The sequence below is a fragment of the Mus caroli genome, chromosome 15 (assembly GCF_900094665.2).
Source record: "Mus caroli chromosome 15, CAROLI_EIJ_v1.1, whole genome shotgun sequence".
Taxonomy (NCBI): domain Eukaryota; kingdom Metazoa; phylum Chordata; class Mammalia; order Rodentia; family Muridae; genus Mus; species Mus caroli.
In genome coordinates, this window is record NC_034584.1 from 32322259 (window position 1) to 32348340 (window position 26082).

Genomic DNA, 26082 nt, shown 5'->3' on the forward strand with positions numbered 1-26082 from the left:
GAAAGACAATGTACCCGTTTGCAAGGCCAACATAAAGCTCACTCATTTCTTTGTCCCTTCATTTAGCTTCTCATCTGTTATGCTCCTCACCATAGCCCTATGGAGGCTCCATGATTACCACAGGGACCTTCAGGTTTTAACCAAAGAGGACAGACTTGCCACTGCACAACTGTTTGATTAGTCATGTAACCACGGTCTGTATTATACAGAGCTGAGGCATAGAAGGAGGCCCAAGAGAAGTGCTGGAAGGATGGGGAGGACTTAGTTGGGGCAACTTCTCGGAGTCCCACACAGTCCATTGCCTTTCAGTTTGCTCTCTTTATAAAATGGCCAGTATTTGTAATGCAGCCAACAGGGTCAGAAGTGATGTCTGTAATGATAAAGGAAAGAACTGCTCCACAGAAAGTAAGTCGTGCGCCCTGGCCCCATGCCAGCTGTGAGCCAATACCCGGGGCCAACCAACCATCCTGGATGCCCGTAGAATCTCACTTAAAAATACAAGAGCTTATGCCTCCTGTAAATAAAGACGTGTGAGAAAGAAGATGTGTAAAAGAGGGTGGGTATCTGGAAAGGTTGCCATAGTAGAAATACAAAGGCTTTCTGGGAATTTATGGAAAATATCAAACAGCTGTTATTGGACCAGGCCAATAAAAATGATGACATAAAACAGATTTCAGAGTGAGCTGCTAAAGAGGTGAGCGCTCCTCATTCCTCCAGAAATTTAAGCCTAAGTTTACAAGAAGGGCATTAAAGGTAGCTTTTAAAAGGGCTCTGCAGAATGCTGGGTCCCACGTCCTTCCACCGCGCTCCACACTGCCCAGAAGGGGGCACGGACGCACTTTACTGCTAGAAGCAGAACATTCTTCATGTTGGCATTTGGGACTGTCATGAGCTTCTCATGACTCACCCGTGTCTCACACATGTGCTTCCATGAGCAACTCCGGGCTCCGGCTTCCATGATGAGCTTCCTACAAACTACCCAGGAAAGCCGAGGCTTCCTCCATCAGTGAACACAGCTCTTTATTAATTTGGCTGGGCAAGTCAGACATTCTCAGGTTCCTTCATTCCCTTGAAGAAACCTGGGGCTGGAGCGATTGCTCCGTGTTGAGAACACTGGCTGCTCTTCCAGAGGACCCAGGTTCGGTTTCCAGCACCCACAAGATGACTCACAGCTATCTGAAATTTCAGTTTGTTCCAGGGGGATCTGACACCTTCTTCTGGCCTTTGTGGGCATCAGGCACACACATGGTACACAGATGTACATTTTAAGCAAAACCACTCATATACATAAAACAATAAGTAATTAACAAAATAATCAGACTCGGTGGGAAAATTGAATAATTGCAGTTAATGACACAAAAATGAATCTGTGACCCAAAGGACAAAATCAGGGAAACCTTTGAATCTGGGTAAAAAGGGGTGGAGAAAACAGAGACGAGCAGGAATGCAGTGGAGAGCCAAAGGTGCATGAGGAGAACAGAGAGAAGGCCACACAGGAATGTTCCACCAAAGGACCCCGAGGCGACCGGGATTCTAAAAGCCCAAGAAGAAATCATGAAAGATAAACAAATGACATAGCTGGACCCTTTCTAGTGAAGTTTATGATCAGTGATATAATAAGGAAAATTCTAAAAACCCACCTCTAAAGGCAGCGGGATGAAAACGCAGCCAGGCTCCCCTTTGCCTTTTTAGCTGCAAGAAGATGACAGAACGAAGGTCACAGATCCATGACGGAACTTATTCTGAATACATTTTCTATTATAGGGGGAATTGAAGATTGTAGTCCTTTTGCCACTAAAAAATACTTATAAATATACCATAGCAAGATTGAAAATGATTCTAAGAGAGGGGTAGACCTGGAGAGAATGGAAATAATCCATTTGCCATGGGAAAAAGATCCTAGGCAACTGGATAAATTTGAAAGTAATCCAGGAGGCTTGGTAAAAAGAATATTAATTGAAGCCTGCCTTAGTTTCCTTTCTTGTTACTATGATAAAAATACTCTGACAAAATTAAGTTAGAAAAATTTTATTCAATTTAGATTCTAAGTCATAGACCATCGCTGTGGGGGTCCAGGCAGGAGCTGGAAGCAGCCAGTCACTGCCAGTCAAGAGCAGAGAGAGCACACATGAGTGTGCTCAGCTCCATTCCTCCTTCAAACTGTCGACCCCGAGCCAGGGAATGGGGCTGAGCACTTTCAGGCAGGGTTTCCCCACATCAATGAACCTAGTTAAGAAAATCTTCTACAGACATGGCCACGAACAATCCTGATACAATCTCTCACTGAAACTTTCTTGGAGGGTGACTCTAGTTTGCGTCAAGTTAACAGAACTAAGGAGTACAAAGGCCAATGACATGGTTTGAGAATCACACGGGGGCAGAACAACTTCTCAGGTATGCGGATTTTCTTTTCAGTGCGCAGATGGCAAGCCAAAGGCTTTTATAAAAATGGTGCCCACAGCGTTGTAGAGGTGGTACACAAGAAGAAAGCTGCCTGATGACATGACTTCCAACCCCCCTTCCCCGACACACTGAAATTAAAATGACAGTGACTGGTGATCTTCCAAGGCAGCATGGGGAGGGGTCAAGTCCCAGCCTCTCAGGGAACTCAAGAATGTCATTGCTACGCATCTGTGGGCTGCGTAGAGGGTCCAGGAAGGAGCAGGCCTCCTTCTGAGTGTCATAAAGTTGAAATAGTCTGAGAATAAGTCCAACACATTTGAAGTTTCTTTTAAACAGCAGTTTGGACTCCACCATTCTGAAGTGGCTTCCATTCTGTGAAACATCTCAATATATCAGAAAAAGTATTTGGAAGAAAACTGTAGCTTCCACTTAAATTTTGGCCAGGCCCTCTAGAAAGAGAATGGTCCTGAGGGCAAATGGACATTTCAGGTCACTGCTGGCAAGTCAACCGATAGGGGAGCTCCCAGCTTGCTAAGGTTCCCAGGCCGCTCCTTCCTGGGAGGAACAGCAGAGGGACAGAGTCCCTGGGACGTGGGTATGATCACTTGTACGCATGGTATCACTGTTACCAGCAGCTTTGGTCAACGACATTTTGCAAAAGGCTTTCCCCTATCATCAGAGCCAAGCTAACTGTCTCCAACTGTTGTAAGACACTAGGTAATTGGAGAACTGAAATAACATTGCTAATTCAATTTCCATTAAGCTAGGACTCCAGATGACAGCATGCATCTGTAATATGCTGCTGCGGCTAAGCCATTGTCAATCAGAACATCCAGCCTTGCTCTTGAATAGACCGACTAGCAAGGGCTTCTGCTGGCTACACAAGGATTCCATTATGCCTTACATTACATACACGAGTTGTGCATATTTTTTTTCCATGTGTGAGTTGTGATAACTTTCTCTTAAGAATGCTGTATTCTGGGGCTGGAGAGGTGGCTCAGTGGTTAAGAGCACTGACTGCTCTCCTGAAGGTCCTGAGTTCAAATCCCAGCAACCACATGGTGGCTCACAACCATCCGTAATGAGATCTGACACCCTCTTCTGCTGTCTGAAGACAGCTACAGTGTACTTACGTATAATAATAAATAAATCTTTAAAAAAAAAGAATGCTGTATTTTGGCTAAAGACAATATAGATGACCAATGTTCAAAAATGTTAAATATTATGAAAGATAGATATAAAGGCTTACTACTAAGACTTCACCAAACAGTTCGATTTCTCACTGGCGAATTGAGTCAAAGATTTTTTTTTTTCCTCAGAGTGATGGAGTGGCTTAGTTACTCTTCTATTGCTGTGAGGAGACAGAGACACCATAACCAAGGCAACTCACAACAGGAAGCATTTAATTGGGGGCTCGCTTAGTCTCAGAGTGTGAGCCCATGACCATCAGAGTGGAGCGCGCTGACAGGCAAGCTGGAGCAGTAGCTGAGAGCTTACATCTGCATCCACTGGCAGCAGGCAGAGAGGGCTTGAGGCTGGGAGTTTGAAACCTTAAAGCCCACCCCCAGGAACACACTACTTCCGGCAAGGCCACACCTTCTAATACTTCCTAAAAAACACTCAACCATATGAGCCACTGGGGGCAACGCTCCACCACACGAGACAATGGTTTTTCACTAGCTCCGGGATTTCACTAGGGTTATTAATTATGATTGTGTAAATATAACGCGAATGGAGCAAAAGGAGAGAGATCACTGAAATATCACAACCCTGTTCACACATGAGCCACCTCAGTGTCTCGGACTTTCCACTAGCCTCCTGCATCTTGTCTGACCAAATCCAGTTTAAACGGAAACATTTCAGAGCCTCTGTAGACTTCCCTTACAAGTTACGTTGTCTTTAGGCTTTTTAACCAATTTCTTGATTCCAGATGGGTGGATACTCTTACATGTCATAATATTAAATAGATAATGTCATAATGTCACTCATGGATCGTCACCTGACATCCAATGATCAAGTCAAACATTTTCCATTTAAGATTCAAAGCTCATTTTCTGCTCAAAGTCATCTCAATACTTGGAACTTAACGAGCACTTTCCGGCATGATATCAGGCTGTAGACGTTTACTCAGGATGGATGACAGAGATCTGTCCTTGGTTTTGGGTGCTGTTCTAGCTTCCCTAACCAGAGTGTACACTTTGCAGAGAGTGCCTGGTGCTAGCAGCACCCCACGAAGTGGGTACCTTTTGTATCTTTGATAAAGAAATTATATTGACAGCTACGGACAGAGCAGCTAACAGCCTCCTGGTCAAGATGGGCCACATCCTGACTGCTGACAGGCCACGGTGTGTGGATCACACCAGCCCATCTGGTGTGAGAATTCTCTGTGTGAGAATAAGGGGCAACTGGAAGATGCTCAGCAGTCCACAGGCAGAAGGATTTTCATAGGTGCCCGACTGTGTGAACGTAACAAATGGCAGATGATATAGGAACGAGCAGCTTCTCAGGGGAAAATGGAGACCAGCAGGACGGGGTGAAGTTTACATAAACAAGACCTTTGGCTGCATTGATCTCTTGCCAGCACAAGGCACAGAGTTGCCTCTGAGCGAATGCAAAATGACGACGTTTCTGAGGATTCTAGTGCTCTGTTTGACTGGCACAAGAAGCCACAAGCCAGCTTCTGAGGATTCTAGTGCTCTGTTTGACTGGCACAAGAAGCCACAAGCCAGCAGGACATTTGCCATTTTGGCAGCTTGTTTAAGAGGAAAACGGGCTGCTGAGTGAGCTAAATATTACCCTACCTAGGGATTTCCCTAGTTTTACCATTAGAGTGAAAAAATGGTCCCCGAAGCATTGGGAACGGGCCAAGAGGGAGTGTCAAAGGAGACATCAGGCAGCAGGTTAGACAGAATGTACGTGTGTGGGAAAGACAGAGGGGACAAAGAGGACGAGGAAGAGAGTACAAACATGGTTGTGCACACAGCCTCCACAGGGAGGGACAGCAGGCAGGAGGCTGTGAGTGAGGCTTCACTGGGGCACAGCTGATCATCTGCAAACCCAGCAACAATTCGGTGTACAGGCTGCTCTTCCAAATTTATAGGCAGGACGTGTCTTAAAGGTCACTCGTGCTTATGTGTTTGTGTGTGTGGGGGGGGTATGTAGTATATATGTGGGCTGTGTGTGTGTGTGTGTGTGTGTGTGTGTGTGTGTTGCATTTGTTTGAACAGGCACAGGAGACCAGAGACTGATGTCAGGATTCCTTCCTCAATTGCTTTTCCACCTTAGGTTTTTGAGACAAGGTCTCGCACTGGAACCTAGAGCTCACCATTTTAGCTAGACTGGCTGTTCAGTGATTCCCCCAAGGACTGGCCCATCTCCTACTCCACCCCATTTCACCCTGACCAATAGAAGTGTACAACTACATCTGGCCTTTAAAGTGGATTCTGGGAATCTGAGCTCAGGTCCTAAGGCTTGCTTGGTAAGCTCCTCACAGACCAAGCTATCGCCCTTCATAAGTTGACTGAAAGACAGTTTTCCTCTGAAATTATTTCAGGTTAGGCTATATACTTGTATAAAAGCACAAAAGCCCTTTAACCTTTATGTTTCTAAAGTCGAAGCCTCCACATACACATTGCACCATTATCTTCTGTATACTGTTTACTCAGACAACCTAAAATATTAACCCAAAGCTTTTGGGCTTAAGGCAACTGTGGGGAAAGGCTCAGAGAGAATAACTTATCAGCCCAGCATAAGGACAGGGGAGAAAGACCCCATGGCAGGGCACTGGAGTCATCTTCAGACTCTTCATTCACATATTTGACAGTTGGTGCTGGATGTTGGCTGGGACCATCAGCTGAAGCAACTATATATGGCCTCTCCATATGTCTGGGCTTCTTCACACATGGAGGCTGGGCTCCAGGGGTGAATATAACATATGAGACAAATAAGAGAGCTGTAGAGAAAGGGAAATTGTATCTTTAAATGATATCCCCTTGAATTTTGTGTAGCATCATCTCACTACAGTCTCTTTGTTGGGCCAATCACAAGCTCCTTTGGGTTGGAAGGGGATACAACAGTCTCTTGAGACAGAACGACGATATTTCACAAGAATGCACAGGAGTGATTAGGATTTCATGACCACTTTTGGAGATTATAATCTGCCACAACCTGACACAGCGCTTCTAGGGGAGAATCTAGCAAATTCCAACTGGATGGGTAGAGCCGCATAGTGAATGAAGCCAGGACTTTGGAGCCAAACACTACAGGTTCCGCATAAACTCTGGTGATACTGGGACCTTTGTTATGCTCTCTGTCTCTCTGCTTCCTCCACTAAAAAACCGGATGGCTCAGGGAGAAATAGATACTATGAAAAGAGCTCGGAAGTCTATACAGCTTCCTTAGAGTTATCTATTATTATAACACCAGGGATATACCTTCTCTACCCCTGAAAATGCTTTTGTCCAGCCTCTTGGGTGGTGCTGGCATCACTGGCAGAGGCTTAAACAACTCACAGCAGGTCAAACTATTGAGTGCCTAGTGTCTGCCAATTACTATTGGAGGGAGTTGATTCCAAAACCCCATGAGATAGGCACTAGTATTGTCCAAATGAGAAACTGGGGCTTTTGTAAAAAAGAACCAGCACAAAGTGATAAAGACGGGACTTACACTCAGCCTAACTTAGGAGAAGCTAGAGTCCCCGGGCACCCGTGTGAAGCAGCATTTTCCTCCAACCAGAATTGTGAGTGAGTGGACACAGAAAGCATTGTGTCTGCTTACTGAAGCAGGGAGCCTATTCTTAGTGCTTAACACAGAAAACATGGGAGATATTTGGGTACCAATGTAAAGTTTACTTCTAAAGAGTAATGTGGGTCCTATCTTTTGAATAACCCCGAGTATTGGCATAAGAGTAAATTATTCTCTTGGTTTTATCTTCTGAATGAGGGACAGATAACCTTTGGCCCCCTGGGAACAGGCTTCACATACTCACCTGGAATCTCGGATTCAAGCAGGTGGAAAGAAATGGCTCTTTTTGCTAGGTATTCAATAGCTGCCTCTTCTAAAGTTTGATTCTGGAGTAGAATCTAATGTTTTCCAGGCTATTTGACTACAGTACAGTGTATCCCTGAGGGAAGGACTCCTGGTTTCTTGTTCTCTATACAGCCAGACTGTAAATGGTCAATGGTGGGGACCTGACTTATTCTTTTCCACATAGTATTTCTCATGCCTAGTCTAATATTGGTACATAACAGGTGTTCAGGATTTACTGAATGTATCAAAGACTGAAGGGTCAGTCGAGAACTCAGAGCCACTATGGTTCTATGTTCCAATGGTAGACACCATTCAAGGGTCATGGTAAGGAGGGACCCAAAATGCCTAAAGTAATATGATGCTGCAGACGCCACCTAGTGAGTGAGAACTGGCCAATCCTGCTGCAGAAGCCACCTAGTGAGTGAGAACTGGCCAATCCTGCTGCAGAAGCCACCTAGTGAGTGAGAATTGGCTACTCCTGCTGCAGAAGCCACCTAGTGAGTGAGAACTGGCCAATCCTGCTGCAGAAGCCACGTAGTGAGTGAGAACTGGCTGATCCTGCTGCAGCTGATCCAGGGTGTGACATGGGAAGGTATGGGGTGCCATCACTTTTGTGGAACACTGTGATTGTGCCGTCAAGATGCTGTAAATTTGATGGTCACAGAACTGATTGTGGTCTATGGGAGTCTCCTTAGCATACAGTCATACTCTTTGGCATTTATGTCCAATACACATGTAATAGAAACAAAGACATTTCAGAGTCAACATTTAAAACGTTTACCTTGATGTAATGGTTAATTTTGATGGTCCGAGTGACAGGACCTAGGATCAACTAGGGGACAGATAAGTCTATGGGCACACTTGTGAAGGAGTTGCCAGATTGGGTGACTCGAGGTGGAAAAATCCATCCTAACTGTGGAAGGCACCATTGCATGAGCCAGGACCCTGGACTAAGTAAAGTGGAGGAAGCAAGCTGAGAAACAGCATTCATCTGGGTCTACTTCCTGACTGAGGATGTAATGTGACCAACTGCCTTGTGGTCCTGATGTCATCCTGTCTGTGCCCTAATGGACCATGTCCCTTTAACTGTGAGCCAGAATAATACCTTTCTTTGTTTTGTTTTATGTTTGTTTATTTTGTGTGTGTGTGTGTGTGTGTGTGTGTGTTTTGAGATAAGGTTTCTCTGGCTATCCTGGACTCACTGTGTAGACCATGCTGGCCACAAATTCACAGACATCCACCTGCCTCTGCCTCTCAAGGACTGGGATTAAAGGCATGCACCACCATGCCTGGCCAAATCCTTCCCATTGTTGGGTATTTTTGTCACAGCTACAGTAACCAGTACAGCCGCTTAAGGAAGACGTACAGGCCTGGCTTTGCTGGAGTTGCTGAGCAGAGCTCACTGACTGTGGAAAAGCATCCAATTAAGAACGGCAACAACTGGAATATCTTTCATATTAGCAATTTCTTGCCTGCAAATCAAATATAGGACTTTATCGTGACATGAGTCTATTCCATTCTAGATTACCATAGGATAATTTAATTAAAAAATTGTCATTTCTATTTATGCACTCATGTGTGCCTGTGTGAGTGTATGCTACATGTGTGCAGGTGCCTGTGGAGGCCAGAAGAGGCTGTCAGATCCCCTGTAGCTGAACTTACAAGCAGTTGTGAGCCCTTTGACGTGGTTTCTGGGAACTGAGGTCCTTTGGAAGAGCAGCAAATGCTCTTAAGCACTGAGCCATTTCAGCATGACATTAATGGCATCTATAGATATATTTCACAAAAAGCTATAAATTTAAGCACAGAGATGAGAAACTATTGGTCTGGAGAATGTAGCACCAGTGGATTTAATATTTATCATATAATTTCTGTATAAAAGTCTCAATAAACACTAACTTTTATGGCATCTCTTATGGAAACAATAAAAAAATGTTGAATTTTGTAAAGCTGTTGCTAGTTTGCTTTCCATCCTAAGATACCATTTAAAGAAAAGTCGACTTCGTAAAAAAATCACATTCCTTTCTGCACTGAGGTTTCCAACATCTCCATCAAGCAGCAGAGGACAGCTGGGGATGCTAGACTTTCTCCAAGTTTCTCTGCAGGTTGCCACAGAGACTCAGGCTCCAAGCAGGTGTTTTTCCTAATCCAAAGAGCAGGAACTATTTAAGAACATCCTCTTTCGTAATCCCTCTGAGACCACACGAAAAATCACTCAGCTTCCATTTCAAATGCAAGGGATTTGGATTTAGTTTAAACAACAGCTTGTGCAAAACCATCTTAACTCCATTCTTTTACGCCAGTATGGTAGGAGCTCATATAATTGAAAGGACGGCTTTGGTCTCTCTAAACACAGGGCTGTGACAGCAGCTAATGGACAGCAAAGTTCCCTCATCTCACAGAGGAAAGTCAACACTATTTTCTTCTCATTCAAAACAATGTAGGGAATGAGAGCTTTTCTGACACCCGACACTACACAATGACACTCACACCTCCTACTACACAATAACACTCACACCTCCTTCTTGGCCTTAGCTATGTCTTGCATCCAGTTTGGCTCTTCTGGGAAGTGTCTGCTTTTCCCAGCATGCTTCATGTAAGCACCATCCACTTATCTTCCCTGTGTAGATAAAGGTCTCTTTGTAAATAGCTACGGTCCTCTGTGGCACATGGTTTGAACTTGAGTGACCTGTCAATACTGTTTTCCTCATAACCCATATCTACCCAGGTAAGAGTTCCTTGTGCAGGTAACAGAAGACGAGTTAAGGGTGGTGGCGGTGGGATATTAAAGGTAAATTGCAGATTAGCAGCTGAGGGACCATGCCATCCCCGTCTGCACCAGGTGTTTAGAGTGTACTGTGAAGTTCTCATGGTCCAAGAATAAAATCAGATGCTGTGGAACTGAAATAAGGTTATGGACTTTGTCCAGGGGGTTCTATGTCCTTTGGCCCCACAAGCTCACATATTAGTTACCTCCAGAGCAGACAGAATCCAGAAGAACCCCAAGAACTTGGGTGGTTAAATAATGTCATCTTTATTTCCACAACCCCAAACTAAAATCTAGTATTTTTTTCCATTAAAATGTGGGTCACAAACCACAGTGCCAGGGATGTTGCCAAGAAAAATCGCAGATATTTGCATTTCATATTGCAATTCTTAGACTAACTCTATTTCAAAACAGCATTCACGCGTGGCACTGCCTCATTACTGTGGTAGCTATTGCACCTGCTGGTAGGGTATATGACTTAATAACATATGAACAAAGCAATTATCCTGTCATAATGAAAAGATAGTATATTTTATTTTTTAGTATTTTTTTATGTTTTGAAGTTATTTTATAATAACTTTATCCCTCCCATTTTCTTTGCTCCCTCCAATACCTTCTGTATCTCCCTACTTCCCCTGCCCCTCTCCCCTCCCCACTTTCTTTCAAACGCATGGCCTCTTTTTCTTTTTTTAAAGATGCATTTTCATGAAAAGTAGTTTCCTTTGCAACACAGCATACTTTGTTTTATGCACTTCAGATATCATTCTGGAAAAGAGTCCACAGGTAGCACCAGACGGCCAGACGTGCTCATGGCACTGAAAGGGTTAAGGCTTCCTGAAACTAGACTCAGAGCCTTTAATAATTCAGCAGCCAGGTTTCTAGAGTCAATCATTCCATGCTGGCATCTTCTGAGGCTGAAGCACTCTTGACCTTGATAGCAGGCAGCACAGACTCGCTGCTGCAGGGGGATGCTCCTCAGCCCCCTTTCCTTATTTAAAAACAAAAAACAAAAAAACAAAAAACAAACAACAACAACAAAAAAAACCCTTGGCTCGAGGCTTTGAAAGTTCCTATTTTCATCAGGGAGGCTCTTTCCCCAACTTTATCACCGACATTTTGCCACTAACACCGACTCTCTCTCACATTTTGGATTGTTGGAATCCAGTCTCATGCATGAGGGCATGAGGGTGTTGTACATAATCATCTTGTGAATTTAAAACCAGGGAGAGAACCAAGAAAAAGAGTGAAGATAACATAGTCGACGCAAGAAAAGTTAAAGCACCAAGTGTATACCACGAGAGATGCCTTTAAATGACAGTGCTAGCTGGTCCCCCCATGCTCAATTGAAATGTCACACACCAGTTGACTCATTAAAGTGGTAGCGTCTGGGTTACAAGAACATGAGGTCAGTTAAATGGCCGGAAGATGTCCTAGTAAATACATGTATGTACAAGAACATCAGACAGTGGACAGTCCTAATGGAAGCTTTGATCCAAAGGTCCATTCACCGAAAGCTGCTTAGAAAATAATTGATTCAAGCAGTTATTCATTTACTGCTGCGGCTACAGCCTCTCAGAATTCTCACCCAATGAGAGCAAATGTAGAACTCACAATTCTGAACCTAGTAACATAAGCAAAAAACAATGTATTCGTTCACCAAACTAAACTATAACTACATCATCAACCTACTGGCTGCATATATAGAGTGGAGCCAGTCTATCTCTGCTCTTTCAAATGCTGGTTCTATTTCAGATGGCTGTCTGAAATATGCCTCGTTTCCGTTAAATCTGTAAGATCCTAGAAACCTGTTTATTCATCTAGGCTTCTGTTTGCTTCAGAACCTGAGGTTTCCTTGAAACTTCGAGCTGCAGAAGGAGCTGGCAGAACCGCAGCAATGCACACACAACAACCGGAGCAATCCTTGCTAATCAGTTACCAAATTACTCACACAAGACCTGGAACAAATTTTTATCGCGCATCCTCAGTCTACATTTCAGTTAAGGTAGACCTCACATCAGTGCATATTTAGTTCCAGGCTAGTTTCTTCTCAAGATAATTACTTTTAAGAATAAAGATCAGAACCAGCTTACAGGACTCCTTAGAAAAGGCCAGCCAGTCCCTCCTCTTCACCCGGGTTTTCAGAGAGAGAGAGAGAGAGCGCCACAAGATAGCACTTCACAGTAACACCCACAAAACAACCACACGCACACACACACAAAGGTTCCACCCCAACTTCCTTGGCATATTGCAGATTCTTTTCTCTAAACAGGAAGCTGTTGACAGTTCCCCTCTTATTTACAGAGTACCAAAAGCCCCCTTTACAATAAAAACCACAACTTTCAAAGTCTAGAGTCTTTTCTCACGGTTCCCATTGTTGCTAATTATACATGCTGCAAATGAGGTAGAAACCAAATTCCAGACTGCTGTGGGCTGACGCAGAATCAGCAGCAGCAACAAGGCAAAGTTAGCTGCTCCCTCCAAGGCGGTGCTGGAGTTACCAGACCCCAAACAACACTGAAGGAGGGATTCCTAGAATTCAAGGGAGCAAATTTGGCTCACGCTGCAAAACGGGAATTTCTAAATAATGTATGTTAGCAAGCATTGCGCAAGAAAGATTACATTTTAACCTACTTCATGGAACACTAATCCAAATTTAACCAAGTTCCAGAGACTGCCTGAAATTCGTGACTGGAAGCTGCTTCACATTCTTTGGCTCCATTCGTCAGTAACTGCTCTTGAAGACAAAGTTGTAGGAGGTTAAGAGGGGAGGGAAAACCATCAGGGGCTGTGAAACCACGTAACTCCTGTGTATAAAGCAAACCGATTACCTCACGCTGAAGAAATGGGGGTTTAGTAGTCCATGCTCCTGCAGCCCCTGGGAAGCAACAACCACAGCCGTAGCGACAGCAACAGCGGCGGCAGCAGCAGCAGCAGCAAGGTCCAGCATCCACCAGATTCTCACAAGCCTTTGACTGTGCGGACTCAGCCACAGACTCTGCCTCTGGCTGACGTCAAAGTCCCTGTCACATGGCCAGATAAAAGCCAAGAGAGCATTGGTTGTCGTAGCAACCACAGACTGGCTCTGAAATTATTTCAATAGGTCATCTGTCACTGATGTGTGTGCTCGTGTGTGTGCATATCTGTGTGTGCATGTGTGTATACACATGGACTGCAAAACCATTGTGAAATTGTCTGTGCCCGGTAGACAATTTCAACCCTCAAAGTTGTGACTCACGAGTGCCTGCAACTTTCATCATTAAAGCCTGCCTGTCCTTTCTCTGGTTGCCAGAAAACGCATGCTGTGACCCCTAGTCTTACTATCACAGCACAAAGCCCCTCCCCCTCCAGTCAAAGAAAGAAGCTGAAAACATTCATGAGGTGGTTTTCTTAGTGAATTAAATTCCCCTCTGAATAAACTGAGAGAAAACAGCTTTCAAGAGATTGTTGGTGGAAAAACTATATATTCTTGAAACTGAATCCTCATCGGTGTCCCGGGAGCATGCTGATGAAAGATGGTGTGGCTGAAGGAGCCTGACAGGAAGGAAGCGTGCTGCAGAAAGCAGGGTAGATAAAGCCAAGTCGCATGCCACCTAAAATTCTTTGCAAAAATGATGACCAGAACACTTCCACAAGGGCACAACTTTAGAAGGACCTGGAGACTATGAGAAAAGGGGCCAGACCCCTTCGCAGGTCCCACACTCTACCCTCCCACAATTCTCTGGTCCATAACGGACCGAGGGAGTTTCATGTTGAGTGAATGGTTCGGCATCCCACAGATGGAATCTACCCACCACAGAGGAGTCAACAGTGCAGCCCACCTGTTCCCAAATTACAGCTTCATTGCCTTCAGGGACACTTTAGCTGATCTTTAGCTCTGTGTGAGTGCTTATGACCCAGTTCGTTCTCATTCTTAATTAACAGGAAGCCAATTAAACAAAGTTGAGTAAAACCCATAGGAAGGTATTATGAAAAACCCATTTAGAAAATGTGGACTCATTCAAAAAACAAAGGAGTTGAAAGGTGGGGAGAAGAAAGAGGTTGTGTGCCTGGGTCATTAGGACTATACACAGACACAGTCACACACACACACACACACACACACACACACACTGCGCCTGCATGTGCAAGCATGCAAACATGTGCACACACACATAAATGCATGCACACACTCATATTCATATGTGTAACACACTCACACATGGGTGCATACACACACTATGAGATATGAGTGACTCTGTGGCCAGCTGGTTTTGTTCTGTGACTCTGTCTTCAGTAGAATAGAAACTGACCTTTCACAGGACTAATGACCTATCTGCTTGGCCACAGAAGCGTCCCATTCCCGCATTCCATCTTCCATGCTAACTCCAATGAAGAGGGAGAATGGGTCTTTATCGGAAGTGATTTTTCTGATGCTATTGGTTGCACTGTGGCAAATGTAAAGTCTGACTCTTTACTTTCAGACTGAAGACAGTTAGGGATGGGCCTACTTGTTAGAATGACAGCAGCTGAACCCAGCGTCTGTGCAAATTGGTCTGAATGCCTTATAAGGGGCAGACTTAAGCAACAGGTCTGTTTTCCAGACTTGTGTTCTACATATAATTCTGGTTCTCTGTTTAGGAGTGTGGGTCCTTGCTCTGGGCTGGGAGGGAGGGAGGTGTAGGAAGGGAAGTGTAGGTGTCCGGGGATCAAGTTCTCCCTGCTGGCTGCCTGACTTGCCTTAGCCCAGGCTCTGAAGCTATGCTGGCTTGTCAATCCTTTCTCCATTTTATTCAGTTTAATATCAAGAAAATAAAACTGCAATGTCACCCTCTACCAGTAGGTGGTGTCCTCTGAAGCAAGACATTCTCAGAACCTCTACATTTCAATACTTTAAACAAATTTGTTTATTCTGAGTCTCCTATCATGTTTATAAGTATGCTTCACTGTACACAGACTTAGGTTTAAATTGCTGGCAGGTTAGGTAACCACTGGACCGTTATTCACCACTAGAAGATGTGTGTACGTAGACCTATTTCCTGTAGCATGCACTCAACCCTCAGCCACCCATTCTCCTCTGTAAACCACATAAGATTGAGGTTTTTTTTGTTTTGTTTTGTTTTTTTCTGTTTTTTTTTGTTTTGTTTTGTTTTTGCTTACATATAAGGAAGGGATCAGTCTTCTGTAGGGTTAAAACTGTAGCATGATCTCTTGGGAGCTCAGACATTTGGCTAATTAGTTTAAGGTAACAGGCAGCACACAAGTGCCTTTGCCCACGACACTGCCTTACACTGAATATGTGTCATCTCTTTTTTTCTGAATGCCAGGTCATTTCTGAGGTTAAAATGACTCACCTGGTTTTAAAATATGCACTCAAACACAGGTCTCCCTGATAATTTTACTTGCCACAAACGAAAGCAGGTCCATCTATTATTATTCTGACTGTTTTGCCAGCAATACAGGGTAAATGCCACTGAATGAGCTTCACATGCATCAACTAGCATATGCTTTGAGCTGTGAGGAGATAATTCTAATCAGCCCAAAAACCCCCAATACTGCTAGGCAGTGATGTCAGGGCCTCTACTGTCTTAGCATCAGTGGGAGGCTCTGTATCTATTCTTGCAGTTCTCTGCCTCAAATCTTATCTCTTATGATTGGACCTTGGGCAAGTTATAAAAGTGCCCCTAGCAGCAGTGCCCACATGACAAGGTTGTTGAATTACAAGGGAAATAGATGATATAATTTGGACACCAGCCACAGGGCAGGGGCTCAGTGTGTGTCTGCCAGCTCTTGTTTATCTGTCCAGCTCGGATGCTCGTCTGAAGACCTTCAGGGCAGGAGTCTTATTTTCATGATGCCAGTGGTTAGAACAGAGCCCAGGCACAGCAAGGGCTCACGGATGACTCATGGATTAGGGAAAGAATGCAGAGCAACAGTAACACAGGATGCTTTTCTTTTTCAAATAGCATGGAAGAGAGGCTTTCTGTGAGCCCTCTACAACCAATGAGGCAGAAGGGAAAAACAGAAGACAAAAGTGTTGATTTCTCACGAAATCTTCTAACAATGGATGGTTCCAAGTAAATCAATCGTACCCTAGCTAAGTCATGAGTAAGTTATATGCTGACATTCCTTACTGGGCCTGCCACTGGTATCAAACCCAGGTCCTTGTGATCGCTGCAGAGTACTCTATCAAATGAATTATAGGCTCCTAGTTTTAATTTTTTTATAAGGGGGAGAAAGATAGATTTTCAGCATCCAGGAATTGTAGAGTCTTTATCTAGCTTTGTCCTAGAGTAATAAGACACAGGGGAAAATGAAATGAGGACGATTCGGATGAAGGAAGATGAGTGAGGTGAGACAGTGAAAAGATTAACAATAAAATGATCCCCACGTCATGGCGACCATGGTGGGCTCACATGTGTAGCCACAGGCACTGGGGGTTTGCTTCCTAGCATTCAAACTAGAACTAGCATGTATTCAAGCAATGTTATCACAGAGGTAGCAGTGACACCCATTGTTTTGAAAACGTGCTTGAAAGACCTTACGGAGTCACAAAGGCAGCTTTAAGTTCAAGATCGACGATAGAAGAAAAACAGAATGTCTTGGTCTGCTTGTGCGGTAAAAACTAGATACCAATAACCCACCTGCTTATAAATAACAGATGACTACTGCATAGCTGTAGAGTCTGGGAAGTCTAAAACCAAGATGCCAGCTCATTCACAGAGAACACCCCACAAGGGTTCTGCATTCAGGACTCAGCCACCTCAGCCAGGTGTTCATGTGTGCACAGGAAGGCCAGGAGAAGACACAGCATCCTCTCTTGCTCACTGCCTTATTCCCTTGAGGCAGGGTCTCCTACAGAACCTCGGAGCTTGATTTTCAGTTAGGCTGGCAGCCAGCAAGCCCCAGAAGACTCCCCTCTTTCCCTGCCTTCTCTCCAAGAGTTGGGGTTACACATATAACTGTTTTGGGGCCTTTTCTCTCTCTCTCTCTCTCTCTCTCTCTCTCTCTCTGTGTGTGTGTGTGTGTGTGTGTGTGTGTGTGTGCTGTGAACACACTTACCCATTCAGACATCTCCCAACCCCAGTGATTGGACTCTCAAGTGATGTGGAGTTTTAAAAATGCTCAGAAACTAAAACACACACACACACACACACACACACACACACACACACACGAGCAAACAGGACCAAAGAGAAGAAATCCCAGCATCTGACCTGCTCTTCCCACCAAGCATTTGCTAGGTCTGAGGGGCCTACCAGAAAAGCTCAGGAAGGAGGGGTTCACAGAGCTAAACCAAGGCAGAGACACAAAAGGAAGTTTAGATCCTCCAGTAGTCGGGACATGGTGAATAGCTTAAGTTTTCAGGTACCATAAATTAGAGATTAAATCCTAAAATTAACAGAAGGCAAACAAGGCCTCACAGGGCCAAGGCCCACCACCAAATCACCATAATATCTAATTTCATTAAAGTAATTTCCCCCATTGTCATTTCCCTCTGGAGCATATCATCCCTGTCTTTATTACAATCCCATATCTTTATTCAGATAACACCAGGGCCTCCGAAACACTTCACACATCATTTCCAGATCAATTCAAGACTCCCCAAGCATCCAAGGATACCTTCTACCAACCCAAGGTCTATAATGGAAACAATGGGAACTGTAGACAGGCCCACAGGCGACATGTCTACTGTCTAACAAGGAGGGCCTGAGCACACTTAACATGTAGAAGGAAATAAAAACAAGACAGGGAGTTCTCCATGCAAAAGCGAGGAAGGGAGCTGAAGAAACAGCTCAGTAGCTACGAGGACCCAGTAAGGTTCAGCTCCCGGCATCTGTGTAAGGTGGCCTACACTTACCTGTAAGGCCAGCGCAGGCTCTGTAGGCATTGCACATGCATGGAGAAACCCCCCCCCCCCACACACACAATTTAAAAATACAAAATAACTCCTCTAGAACAAATTCTGAGAAAGCAAACATATCAAAGCTAAATAGTTAAGAAACAAGCTCTTCCCCACTTAAAATTTACACCTGAAGAAAAGAGGATATTATAAGTCTGTTTGGAGAATAGAAGATACTTGAGAAAAGCAGCAGCCAGTGTCTGACCTGAATTGAGTGTGATCAGAACTTAAAGTCTGGAATCTACAGAAAACAAGGAAGACTGCTGAGTCTGGTTGAAAAGGAAAATGTATAACTAGAAGGAGGAAGGGAAGGAGCGAAAATATAGAAGGATCTTGAAAGACAAGTGGGTGAGAAGTTCTCCAAAATGCACAGAAAAAGCCAAACCAGAACAAAAATCAGGCTGTGTAAATCCTACACAAAGTGAAGGCTGTTAAACTCTAAAGCTATGCCAGTCATGACGGCACTAGGGAGGCAGCGGCAGGTAAGTCTTTCTGTAGAAGGCCAGCCTGGTCTACAGAGTGAGCTCTAGGCCAGCCAGGGCTATGTAATAAGAACTTGTCTCATCCCCCTGCCCCAAAGAAAATAGAACAATAAACTTTGAAATTACTCCTGTAAGAAAATAAGAGTTAATTGAATCATATGGGTATGTTTGTGTGTGTGTGTGTGTGTGTGTGTGTACACAAAATGTCCTTTAAAAAAAAACAAGACTTCTGTTTCCAAGGTAAGTGCAGATTAAGAAGAAGAGCCCTGTTCCAGACCTGTGAGATTACACACATAGGTCTAATGGCTACAGCCTCAGAACCTTCTATAGAGAAGGAAGTGGGTGTGGCTAACTAAACACATGATAATTAAACATGTCTTAAATTTTGCAGGAATAAGAACTTTAAAAATTCAAGAAGACAAAACCAAAACTTAAAAATAGGACCACCCATACCTAGTAGGACCAAGACACACCATAATTAAGATTCTGAAAACTAAAGCCAAATTTAAAAATATATTAAAAGTAGCTAGAGAGCTATGGTACCTCATCTATAAGAAGACACAAGTAAAGTGACAGCCAACTTCTCCTGAGAAACACGGAAGTGATAAGGACATAGTACATTTTCAGTTGCTGGAAGAAAATGACTCAGTTCAGAATATTATATTCAGAAAAAAATATTTTTTAATAATAAAAATGAAGTTAAGGCACACTCAAATGATTAAGAAACTGAAATAACTTGTCACTCATAGGCTTACCATAGAAAGAATGACTACAAGAGACTCATTAATCAGAAGAGAAAGCTTGACAAGGAATCCTGGCATGTCACAAAGGAAGAAAGAACACAGAAATCAAAATACAGCTAACTGTAATAGACTTCACTCTACTTGTTTTGTAAATTGCCTGGCATGGGAAGCAATCAAAACACCGTCCGCTCTTATTCTAAATACATATACAGGGAATATTTACACTAATAAGAAAATGTGAGGACATGAAGTTTCTTCATGCCAGTCGGATTGGGAAGAGAACACAGTAGCGTGTGAGGAGTCATGTTGTGTATTGTATGGAACGGTCCATAAGAAGGCGACAGGTAGAGATGCGCTTACAACATTCAGTGAATTACAATGAGCAGCATTTAGCAAGTCACAGAAGGTTCAGAAAACAACCAACTAGAACCATAGAAAACAGAAAACAAAAGGTCAATGGAGGACTCAATCTTTGCAACATTAATAACCATATTAAATATCAATGGTGCAACTATATCATTTACAAGATAGAAATGAACTGATTCTACTTTTTAAAAAAGAAGCCAGAAATATGCGGTCTACAAGAAACCTGCTTCAAATACAGTTGTTGGTGCGTGGTGACGTTTTACTTCAAAAAGATGGAAAAGGATACATTTTGCAAACACTAATTGAGAAAGCAAGAGTGGGTGTATAAGTGTTAATAAAGACACATTTAATTCTTATTTAAATTCTCAGAGACAAAGATAGCCATGACATAATCATAAAAGTTTCAACCACCATATTATTCTAAATACATATGCACCAAGCAACAGCCGTGCAAAATATTTGAAGTAAAACCCTGCAGAATTGAAAGAAGAACAGGTGACTCCACAATTACAGTTCTAGTCTCTCTGCTCCCTTTCAGTACTGAAAGTGAACCAGGTCTCAGGTGTGCTAAGCCTCTCCCTTCTCAGGTCTCTACCACAGAGATAATGTTCCCATCTGTCGGAGACGACAATGTCTTTTTATCTTTAATTGGAAGAAGGAAAGATATGAACAAGTGCGGAAACTTAGGAAGCACCTCAACACGGTCAGCCGATGGGGTTGAACCAGCACTGGTCAGGGCGCGTCTCTACTCACAGGCGCATGCTTTTCCTACACAGCCAAAAACGCCACTGCAAAGACACCACCCCACAGCCACAAAGTTAACGTAAACAAATTAAAATTATAAAGGTGGTTCTCTGACCATGGTGGGCTCACAGTGAAAATCAAGAAGAAGATCAACAGGAGAAACCTCCAAATATGCGGAAACTGGGAAAGCATACTTTGAAAATAATCCACGAGTTAAATAGAAAGACAATTTTTAAAACAAAAATTTAAAACTCAACTGAAAATGAAATCACAACATTCTCCGTGTGTGTAGTATATGTGGTATATGTGTGTCCTGTGTGTCCTGTGTGTGGTATGTGTGTGTAGTGTGTGTGTGTGTATTGTGTGTGGTATATGTTTGTAGTGTGTGTAGTATGTGTGTGTACTGTGTGTGTGTAGTGTGTGTGGTATGTGTGTGTAGTGTGTGTGGTATATATGTGGTGTGTGTGTGTGTGTAGTGTGTGTGTAGTATGTTTTGTGTGTGTGTGTATAGTGTGTGGTGAGTTTAATACAGTGATGGGATAAAAAGCACAGCACTAAAAGAAAAGATTAGAGAAGTAAAATCTCCTACTATAATCTATTTTTCAGTGTCTGAGATGAGCAAGATAGCTGGGCATGGTGGCTCACATCTTTAATTCCAGCACTCGGGAGGCAAAGGCAGGTTAATCTCTGAGTTCAAGGCCAGCCTGGTCTATAGAGCCAGCCAAGGCTACACAGAGAAACTCGTTCTCCAAAAGCCAAAGGCCAAAAAACAAAAATCAAAAGCCAAAAGCCAGGGTTGTTTTGATTTACATTTCCCTGATGACTAAGGATGTTGAACATTTCTTTAGGTGCTTCTCAGCCATTTGGTATTTCTCAGTTGAGAATTCTTTGTTTAGTTCTGTACCCCATTTTTTCAAGACAGGGTTTCTTTGTGTAGCCCTGGCTGTCCTGGAACTCACTCTGTAGACCAGGCTGTCCTCGAGCTCAGAAATTTGCCTGCCTCTGCCTCCCAAGTGCTGGGATTAAAGACATGTGCCAACACTGCCTGGCTAGGGTTATTTGGTTCTCTGGAGTTTAACTTCTTGAGTTCTTTGTATATATTGGATATTAGCCCTCTATCGGATGTAGGATTGGTTAAGATCTTTTCCCAATCTGTTGGTTGCCATTTTGTCCTATTGACAGTGTCCTTTGCCTTATAGAAGCTTTGCAATTTTATGAAGTCCCATTTGCCAATTCTTGATCTTAGAGCATAAGCTATTGGTGTTCTATTCAGGAAAATTTCCCCTGTGCCCATGTGCTTGAGGGTCTTCCACACTTTCTCTTCTATTAGATTCAGTGTGTCTGGTTTTATGTGAAGGTCCTTGATCCACTTGGACTTGATCATTTTACAAGGAGATAAGAATGAATGAATTCGCATTCTTCTACATGCTAACCTCCAGCACCATTCCTTGAAAATGCTATCTTTTTTCCACTGGATGGTTTTAGCTCCTTTGTCAAGTGAACATAGGTGTGTGGGTTCATTTCTGGGTCTTCAATTCTATTCCATTGATCTACCTGCCTGTCACTGTACCAATACCATATATATATATTTTTTTCACAATTGCTCTTGAGGTCTTGTACAGCTTGAGGTCAGGGATGGTGATTCCACCAGTTCTTTTACTGTTGAGAATAGTTTTCGCAACCCTGAGATTCCACCTCACACCAGTCAGAATGGCTAAGGTCAAAAACTCAGGTGACAGCAGATACTGGTGAGGATGTGGAGAAAGAGGAACACTCCTCCATTGTTGGTGGGATTGCAAGCTTGTACAACCACTCTGGAAATCAGTTTGGCGGTTCCTCAGAAAATTGGACATAGTACTACCTGAGGACTCAGCAAGACTACTCCTGGGCATATACCCAGAAGATGCTCCAATTTGTAATAAGGGCACATGCTCCACTATGTTCATAGCAGCCTTATTTATAATAGCCAGAAGCTGGAAAGAACCCAGATGTCCCTTAACAGAGGAATGGTACAGAAAATGTGGTATATTCACCCAGTTTAGTACTACTCAGCTATTAAAAACAATGACTTCATGAAATTCACAGGTAAATGGATGGAACCTGAAAATATCATCTTGAGTTAAGGTAACCCAATCACAAGAGAACACACACTGTATGTACTCTCTGATAAGTGGATATTAGCCCAGAAGCTCGGAATACCCAAGATACAATTCACAAACCACAGGAAACTCAAGAAGGGAGACCAAAGTGTGGATACTTCGATCCTTCTTAGAAGGGGGAACAAAATAACCATGGAAGGCATTACAGAGACAAAGTGTGGAGTAGAGACTGAGAGAATGACCATCCAGAGACTGCCTCACCTGGGGATCCATCCCATATACAGTCACCTAACCCAGACACTATTGTGGATGTCAACAAGTGCTTGCTGACAGAAGCCTGATATAATTGTCTCCCAAGAGGCTCTGCCAGTGCCTGACAAATACCGAAGTGGATGCTCACAGTCATCCATTGGACTGAGCTCAGGGTTCCCAATGAAGGAGCTAGAGAAAGGACCCAAGGAGCTGAAGGGTTTTGCATCCCTTCATTCCCCCATAGGAGGAACAACAATATGAACTAGCCAGTATCCCCAGAGCTCCCAGGGACTAAACCACCAACCATAGAGCCATGGTGGGACTTATGGCTCCAACTGCATATGTAGCAGAGGATGGCCTAGTCAGTCATTAATGGGAGGAGAGGACCTTGGTCCTGTGAAGGCTCTATGCCCCAGTGTAGGGGAATGCCAGGGCCAGGAAGTGGGTGTGGGTGGATTGGGGAGCAGGGGGAGGAAGGTGGAATAGGGGATTTTCAGAGGGGAAACCAGGAAAGGGGATAACATTTGAAATGTAAATAAAGAAAATATCTAATAAAAAAAATAGCCATCACAAAAAAACAAACAAACCCAAAAATCAAGATAAAAAGAAAGAAGAAAAGATATATTGGACCTAGGCAGATGGATGTTAATAAAAGAACAGAAATAAAAACAATTGAAAATAGAAGAAGTAACAAAACTGAGAACAAGCTAGCTATTTAAAACAGGCTTCATTAACATTAAAGGGGACAATAGGTTGACAGACATCATCATGAAAGGGTGTCACTTCAGAGTCATTATGTAGATGTGGCCAATGTTACAACTATAAAATTAATAATTTAGGAAAAAATGACTCATTTTTTGAAAAATGAAAACCATCCAAACTTATCCAAAATAAATACATGATTTGAACTATTGACAAAATTGAAATAATAATTTTGTACTTCCTCTCAGAGAAAATTCTAGAACTACAAGAGAATTCTCAAGGAACAGAGAAAGACTTGATACTAATTGTACACAATCTCCTAAAAAAAAAATTCCAGGCAAACAAACACAAAAATACTTCAGTTAACTCTAGGAAAATGGTAGTATTCTGACACCAAAGTCAATGACAATACAAAGAAATCCGTAATGAAGTGTTGAGAAATGTAATCCCTAAGTATACGAACAAAGGATTATACACTACAGTCATTCAAGTTTGTTACCATGGCAAACGTTTACATAAACCCCATACTTCAGAGAGAAGAGTAAACATTTTTTCTTATGTTAGGAACAAGTGAGGGCAAGCACAGACATTCAACAATAAACCGGAAGCTCTAGAAACCCAAGGGAAGTAATGCAAAGAGAGCTGGTCAAGGCGCACTGCTGCCATGCACAGGAATGCCCGAGTAAAAGCTTGCCTTCTGCAATCAGCACACAGTAATACAAATAAATTAAAATTGTCCATACCCCTTGTCTTAGTCAGGGTTTCTATTCCTGCATAAACATCATGACCAAGAAGTAAGTTGGGGAGGAAAGGGTTTATTCAGATTACACTTCCATACTGCTGTCCATCACCAAGGAAGTCAGGACTGGAGCTCAAACAGGTCAGGAAGCAAGAGCTGATGCAGAGGCCATGGAGGGATGTTTCTTACTGGCTTGCTTTCCCTGGATTACTCAGCCTGCTCTCTTACAGAACCCAAGACTACCAGCCCAGAGATGGTTCCACCCACAAGGAGCCTTTCCCCCTTGATCACTAATTGAGAAAATGCCTTACAGTTGGATCTCATGAAGGCATTTCCTCAACTGAATCTCCTTTCTCTGTGATAACTCCAGCTGTGTCAAGTTGACACAAAACTAGCCAGCACACCCCTCAAAGAAATTCAATTTTTCAGACTGAATAGGAAGTAATAAAAATGTTTTCTATTAACTCTAAATGTAATAATTATCTGTTCAGAAAGTACTAGAGAATTCATAGCACAAACAAAAGTGACAAACCCTCTATAGTTAGTAGGTGCATTCAAGAAGGTTACAGGACGAAAGATAAATACACAAATAAAATGTAGTCCTGCACGTTAGTGATGGACCCGCAGAAACTGCATTTTAGAAATATAATGCCATTTACAACTTCTCAAAATGAACACATTTGTAAACCTGACAAAACATGTGCAAGGGTCACATTCTGGAAGGAGCCGCGAGAGGAGTTAACGAAGACTCTAGGAACAGAGAGGAGCTGTGTGCACACTGCAAGATTCAACACAGTCAGGACCACGGTTTTCCTTTCATTGATATGTGGGAGCGACTCACTTCTATTAAATACTGCAGCAAGATTTCCTTTGTAGCTATACCTGAATTGGTTATAAAACAGATGTAGGGCTCCCTCCTCTTGCCCTCTTCCCCCTCTCCTTCTCTCCCCATTCACTTCGCTACTCTTTCTCCATGTGCTCATGGCTGGCCTCTCTCTCTCTCTCTCTCTCTCTCTCTCTCTCTCTCTCTCTCTCTCCCCCTTTCTCTCTCTCTGCCTTTCTCTCAACTCCCCTTCCCATGCCCTAAATAAACTCTATTCTATACTAAAAACAAACAAACAAACAAACAAACAAACAAACAAACAAACTGATGTGGGGAAAGAAGGGAATTATTATAATAGCTAAGGTAATTTCTGAATAAAACAATTAAAATGGAAGAGACCATGCTACCTGATTTTGAAACACATCATGTGAGTATAATCACTGACAGTATGTGGCACTGGCATAAGGAGAGCAACAGACCAATGCTCCAGGGGGGAGAAAACTAGAAACCTCATAAGTAGACTCTGTGTAAGCATTAAAGCGACCAAACTGTGGAACGGTGGGAGTGTTCTTTGTTTTGTTTGTTTTGTCGCAGACAGGGCTTTACCGCACATTTCAGGCTGGCCTCAGTCTTAGGATCCTCGGTCTCCACTTCCTGAATTAAATACTTGGGAGGACTACTGGACTCCTCCTGCCCCTTGGCCCTGCCCCACTTGCTCTTGCTCTTGACCCACTTTTAGCTCACGGTGATTTGCTCTCTAGCCCAGGCTGGCTTCCTTCCCACAATCCTTAGCTTAACAACAGTTAATCCTGGAAGTACAGGCATCTGCCATCATTCCTGGCTCAGGCCTTTGGCCAACATGTAGAAACAATTAAATGGACAAAGGAACTTCTTCTCAGCATGATGTAATGGAGCAGTTAGTTATCTATAGGGGGGACTCAGCATGATGTAATGGAGCACTTAGTTATCTATAGGGGAGACTCAGCATGATGTAATGGAGCAGTTAGTTATCTATAGGGGAGACTCAGCATGATGTAATGGAGCAGTTAGTTATC

The 26082-nt window shown here is 43.2% G+C and overlaps 1 protein-coding gene across 11 annotated transcripts in view; it reads right to left on the reverse strand.

Moving 5' to 3' along the window:
• Nucleotides 1-26082, reverse strand: part of Ncald (neurocalcin delta) — a 414228-nt gene that overhangs the window by 80924 nt on the left and 307222 nt on the right. Inside the window, exon 1 of one of the 11 annotated variants that reach the window (XM_029469817.1) lies at nucleotides 13027-13194. The exons of 8 other annotated variants lie outside the window; for them this stretch is intronic. The gene's annotated coding sequence lies outside the window, so the exon portion shown is untranslated. Of the gene's footprint in view, nucleotides 1-12288; nucleotides 12361-13026; nucleotides 13195-26082 lie in introns of those variants that run through there. 2 more of the 11 variants (XM_021183093.2, XM_029469818.1) reach the window with 2 other exon arrangements.